Here is a 6,778-nt window from a genome sequence, read left to right as displayed (position 1 = left end):
AAGAGGAATCCTCTTTGGAACCAATCCAGTTCTGACCAGCAAGTATCTGGGATTCTCAAGATCATAGTACATATGAGTTAGATATTCTGTTTTGTCCCTTCTCTGGACATTCATGGAACCAAATGCCCTACAAAGCAATCTCAGCCCTTCCCCACCAGACTCCAGATACACCCTTGTCTCTTTGGTCTCTTAATTTATGGGATAGCCACTTTTAAAAGTGTTAAAAGGGCCATGAACATATTTTCCTCATGTGCCAAATTTCAAGATCTTTAGCAATGACATCACAGGCCATCTGGAAATGAAGGCAGCAGCCACATATCATCCCAGAACACACACACACACACACACACACAACACCTCCTTCCTATATGGAAAAATGTAATCAGGTCCTTCTGGCTCAATGGAGCTGTAAATGTCCTTTAAATCTGTCACTTTAATGTCCTCCTTGGAAGAGTTGGAGCTGAGAGGTGGATTTTTCCTTATGGTTCTGCATATTATAGACTGGATGAATTCACAGTATGGGGCAGATTGGAAACGGGGGTGGCCTGTAAAAATACTGCATTGTCTCCTGACAGCCGCAGAAATGCATTTGTAAACAGAGAGTCGGTTCTGACTTCCAGGAGAAACACAGCTCTGCCTCGAGAGTGTAAGTCACAAGCCTCTGAGGCTGAGCAAAAGTTCTCTAGAGCAGCCAATTACCAGTTCCAGACATTAATCTTCAGGCAGGTCTCAGTGATCCAAACAAGTCTTAGAGAAGGCGTGTTAATGGGGGCTGCAGTGGTGCCATACGAAGGAAGCAGCTGTGGTGGGAGTGCAGGGGTTTGGTGCATCTCAGGACGGATTAAGATGCATTACCAGATCTATGCAAGAGGCACAGAACTTGTAGTGTAGTCAGCATTGTGTCCCAAGACTGCTTAGCCCAGGCCAGCACTTAAGAGGACCCTGTGTGGTGACACTAGGCAACATAGTCTGTGTTAATCAGTCTGGGAGATACCAAGCCACAGAAAATCAGTCTGGTTTGTCCATGTTCAGCAGGCTCAATAACAACAATGAGATCCCCTTTATATTCATTGCATCCAAGTTCTTCTTTTCTCTGCAGCAAAGGACACTACAGGACATAAGCAGGGAGTACTGTAGGGCAACACTTTTTAGTTTTCATTAGTTTTTCCTTTTCAATACATCACCATGGCTTACTCTGTCCTGGGAAGCAGTGACTCTGAAAAACAATTGGGTTTTGTGGTGGATAATCTGTTGTGCATGAGCTCCTAGCATGATGTTGTGGCCAAAATAGGGACGGCAATACTAGTATGCATAAACGGGAATCTCCAGTGGGAGCAGAGAGGTTATTTTACTTCTATATTTGGCACTGGTGTGATCAGTGCTGGAGTACTGTGTCCAGTTCTGGTGCCCACAAATCAAGAAAGATGTTGATAAATTGGAGTGTAGCTGGGCAGTCTCCCCTTTTAGGGGCCCATGGAGCTAGGGAACAGCAAGCCCTGGCCTAAGGAGCAGCCCAGAAGGCAGGTATTGGGAATCAGTGATCCAGTTAAGCAGCAGCTAATGATTGGCTCTGATTCCCAAGTGAAAGCTAAAAGCGAGAACCCACCTCTACAAGAGAAAGAGGGCCAGAGGAGCAGCAGCAGGAGAAGGCAAAGGCAACAGTATGGGTAGGGAGGCAGGCCGGCCCTGAGCCTAAGGTAGAGCTATGAACTTTGAGCTCCTGGAGGTCAGAGGATCCTGCAGTACTTTTCCATATTCTTTTATGTTTGTTTATGTAAGTGAAGAATGAAACAGCCTGCCTTGAAGACTAAAACAGAGTTGGGTGTGGCTGACTGTTTTGTCCCCAGGCTGGTGGACAGACCCATCATACTACAGAGATGGTTCAGAGAAGAGCCAGGAGAACGATTAAAGAATTAGAAGACGTGCCTCTACTGATAGACTCAAAGAGCTCAATGTAGTTATTTTGACAAAGAGAAGATTAGAGGGTGATGATTATAGTCATTAAGTAACCAAAGGGGGAACAAATATTTAATAATGGGCTCTGCAAAACAATGCAATAATGGACTCTACCAGACAAAGTCCATCTGTTTGCATTTGGACAACAGACAAAGGTATAACATGATCCATTGGCTGGAAGTTAAAGCTAGACAAATTCAGATTGGAAATAAGGGGTAAATTTTTAACAGTAATTAACCATTAAAACCCTTACTAATGGCTGGGATGGATTCTTCATCACTAGAAATGTTTACATCGGATATTCTTCTAAAAGATCTGCTCTAGGAATTATTTTGGAGAAATCCTATGACCTGTGCTATACAGAAGGACAGACTAAATGATCCCAATGTTCCCTTCTGGCCTTGAAATCTATGAATTAATTAATACAACAGGAAAACAATAAATGAAAATTACAAAATTTAAATGACCATCTGTAACATACAGCACCACATTAACATATACATGCAAAAACCATCTTAAAATCTAAGATTAAACTATAAAAATAAATAACTGGGGTTCAACACAGTCAAGATAGGCACGGAACGCGTGGAAGACAAGGAAAAAGAAGGGGAAGAAAGTCAAGGTGAAGAGGGAAGGTCAGAATGCCATCGTTTTATTCTGTGCATTAATTTATTTTTCCATCTCTGTAAAATCATTCACTTCGTGACTATAGCTACTCTCACAAAACATGAACACTGCCCTCAGAGGTAAATATCCCAATATGTAGTTCTGGACAGCTGAGTTTTAAGCCGAGAACCATTCTAATTCTAGTGTGAGCTTCTTTCCACAGATGATTAAACAAAGGACATTCCCACACGTGCAGGAGTGTGCCCTTATAGTTACCACAGCACCAATGGAAGAGCTTTAATCTTTTGTAGCCTTTGCAGTGCCCAGTACATTCTAAATACAACTTTTTGTTGGAGTAAATGTAAACATAAGTCTACAGATCACAATTGATCTTTGTGAGACCTTTATAGATACTTCAACTCCTGCAGATCAAGGAGCTCAGGATTTCAATTCTGACCTTCAACCTCTCCTCCTATTCTCGTTCCAGATACCCACTAAAGATTTGGTAATGCACTGCAGCCCTCATCTGCATATTAACATGTACAGGTGTATAAAACCGACCACAACATATATGCAATGCAAAAGAGACATAGGAAATAGTTAATCACTTTCCTATAATAAACTGTACGTGGCTGGATTTCTTGATCATTAAACTGGGCAGTTTTTCCTTGTTTTTAAAAATAAGGCCCATTACTTTTGATGGAAGATTGTTCCAAAGCCATTCTTCACCAAAAGGCTTAATCAGAAGAGATCACCCTTCAGTCATCTATTGATCCTAAGTGAGATCCAGGATGTTCCTATCAGCTCTCTCCAAAGAGACTCAACTCCTTATCATAGCATGAGACTTCAAGAGGGGCACCACGCCCCAAGTGAAATGCCATAGGCTCTCTTTCATTATCTCTTTGTGTGTCCAAAAATAAATAAATTCTTGCACAGCGTGGGATGTGAACAGTATAAGGATAAAACCTGCCAGAGGAATTGTGTATGAGCAGATAAATACTGACTATTTGTGCAGAGGCAATTAGGTTATGATGGTTATTTCCCTCACAAAGAGTGACTGTTACAGAGGTCATGCTTTTGTGGCCTGTAGGCAGGGCCGGTGCAACCATTTAGGCAAACTAGGCGGCCACCTAGGGCGCCTAGTGGTTGGGGGCAGCTAAAAGCCCGCTCAGGCGAGGAGGTGGAGTGGAGGTGAGCTGAGGTGGTGGTGGGGGGCGTGAAGAGGGCCTCCCGCAGTAACGGGGGTGGGAGGGGGCACACAGGGGTCTCCACAAGCCGGGGGGGGGGGCGGGCTTGGTTAGCTGCCGTGGAGGGTGTGGGGGGGTGCAAGGTGGAAGGTTCGCCTAGGGCACAAAACTTCCTTGCACCGGCCCTGTCTGTGGGGGCTGTACAATGATGTGGAAATCTTATTTAACATCACCAAGGTTGCTGCTGGGAACGTAATTGCAGTGACCCTGTGTGGAAGGCTGATAGTAAATGTGTACCTGGAAGGAACCTTTTTCGGGCTGACAAATATCCAGTCCTCCTATGAAAAATTAGGAATGGGAGCTCACATTTCATAAAACAATTCCAGGCCTCATACAGGAGATGGGAGGACTGTAATGTTGAGAGTATTCTGGATAGAAGCGGAGTCACATACTATCAGAGTTGAACATGCTTTAACTGCTTTAACTTTTCTTTTCCCATATTCGGTTGTCAGTTATTGTATCTTTTTTCTTTTATTGTATTGGCTCTTCAGTTGCTGTAACATTCTTCTTTTTTAGAACTGTCATTGTACCTCTCTTTCTGCCTTCAATCCTCAATCATTCATAGATGAATAGATTGTAAAGCCAGAAGGGACAGCTGGGATTATCTAGTCTGACCTCCTACATAACACAGGCCATAGAACTTCCTGGAAATAATTCCTGTTTGAACTAGAGTGTGTATTTTAGAAAAACATCCAATCTGGATTTAAGCATTGCCAGTGATGAAGAATCCACCACGCCACATAATATATGGTTCCAGTGGTTAATTACCCTCACCATTAAAAATTTGTGCCTTATTTCTGGTCTGAATTTGTCTCACTTTAACTTCCAGACACTGGATCTTGTTATACCTTTGTCTGCTAGACTGAAGAGCCCAGTATCAAATATTTGTTCCCCATATAGGTTGTTACATACTGTGATCAAGTCAGCTCTTAATCTTTCCTTTGTTAAGCTAAATAAACTGAGCATGTTGTGTCTATCACTATTAGGCATATTTTCCAATCCTTTAATCATTTTCATGGCTCTTCTCTGAACCCTCTCCAATTTATTATCATCCTGCTTGAACTGGGGACACCAGGACTGGATACAGTATTACAGTGGTGGTCACACCCATGCCAAATACAGAGGTAAAATAATCTGTCTACTCTTGCTCAAATTTCCCCTGTGTATGCATCCAAGGATTGCATTACCCCTTTTGACCAGAGCATCACACTGGGATCTCATATTCAGCTGATTATCCACCATGGCCTTCAAGTCTTTCAGAGTTACTGCTTCTCAGGATAGAATCTCCCATTATGTAAGTATGGCCTCCATTTTTTGTTCTTAAATGGATACATTTACATTTGGTCATATTAAAACACCTATAGCTTGCTTGCACCCAACTTACCAAGCAATCCAGATCACTCAGTTTCAGTGTCCTGTCCTCCTCATTATTTACTACTCCTCAAATCTTTGTCTGATCTGAAAAATGTACGAGTTATTATTTTATGTTTTCTTCAAGGATATTGATAAATATGTTAAATAATACAAGGTCGACAACTGATTCATGCAGGACCCCACTAGAAACACACCCATTCAGTGATGTCTCCCCATTTACAATTACATTTTGAGACTGGTCAGTTATCCAGTTTTTAATCCATTTAATGTGTGCCATGTTAATTTTGTATCATTCTCTTTTTTTAATCAAAATATCATGTGGTACTATATGAAAAAACTTAGAGAAGTCCAAATTATATAACATCAACACTGTTATCTTTATCAACAAAATTTGTAGTCTCATCAAAATAAACTATCAAGTTACTTTGAAATTGTATATATTTTCCATAAACCCATGTTGATTGGCCTTAATTTTATCATCCACCTTTAATATTTTAGTAGCTGCTTTTTAACATCATCCTGAGTTACTATTGAAATGGAAAGTGTTTCATCATCATCATATGATATGAATACATCATCTGTTTTTTCCTAAATACCAAACAAAAATATTTGTTGAAAAGTTCAGCCTCTTCGCATTGTTTTTGTTTATTCTACCATTTCCACTTTATAATGGACCAGTAGTAAGGTTAGGACTCCTTTTGTTCCTAATATACTTATAAACTACCTTCTTACTGTCCTTAACTCTGTGGGCCATAGGGATTTCCTTGGTCCCTTTGCTTCCCTTATCAATTTTCTACAGTTCCTAGCTTCTGATTTATATGCATTACTATCACCTTTCTTCTAAGGACCTGAGTCCTTGATTTCAGAACCCAGGATTATGGGATGCTGGGGTTTCTGACACTGGCTCCCATACACTACTCAAGCCAGGAGATAGGCTGTCCAAGCAACTGTGCAGACTCCCTGTTACACTGAACCCTTTTCTTTGCCTGTCTTCTGTGATCACATCCCTGTTCCTGCCTCCTGCTTCTCTCCTGCCCTCATTCCCAGTTCTTGCACTGTTTCTGCTCTGTGCCTGATCCTTGACTTGTATCTGGTTCATTTTTATGGGTTTACATATATGCACAGAAGGGCAGCATTAAAACCTTAACATTGGTGTTTACTGATATCTGGGTGTTTAATCATGCACATTTAATATTCAGTTAACAGAGTTTTTTTGATGGATTAAAATAGTTGTACAGATATCAGTGATCCACTGAACATCTTAGATTTTCAATCGCTTTTAGTTCAGTTCCTCATAAGACTACTAAGGAAAAGAAAGTAACTACAGGGTAAAGGACAAAATCTTTTAATAAATTACAAACAATGTAATTGATAGAAATGAAAATTAGGGCTTGCCTATGCAGAGACTTATTTTGGAATAGCTATGCCATTAAATTCCAAAGTGAATTGAGATAATTCAGAATAAGGCACTCTTATTCTGGAATAACAGCATCAATAGGTGAAGTTAATCAGGAAAGGTTAATCCACTTTAAATTCACACCCTACCTTATTCTGGATGAATTACCAAGCCATTACAGAGAAGAAAGATTAATAAC

This window comes from Mauremys reevesii, linkage group 1 (assembly GCF_016161935.1).
Source record: "Mauremys reevesii isolate NIE-2019 linkage group 1, ASM1616193v1, whole genome shotgun sequence".
NCBI lineage: Eukaryota > Metazoa > Chordata > Testudines > Geoemydidae > Mauremys > Mauremys reevesii.
The sequence above is the reverse complement of the archived record's forward strand: the minus strand, read 5'-3'. Positions refer to the sequence as shown.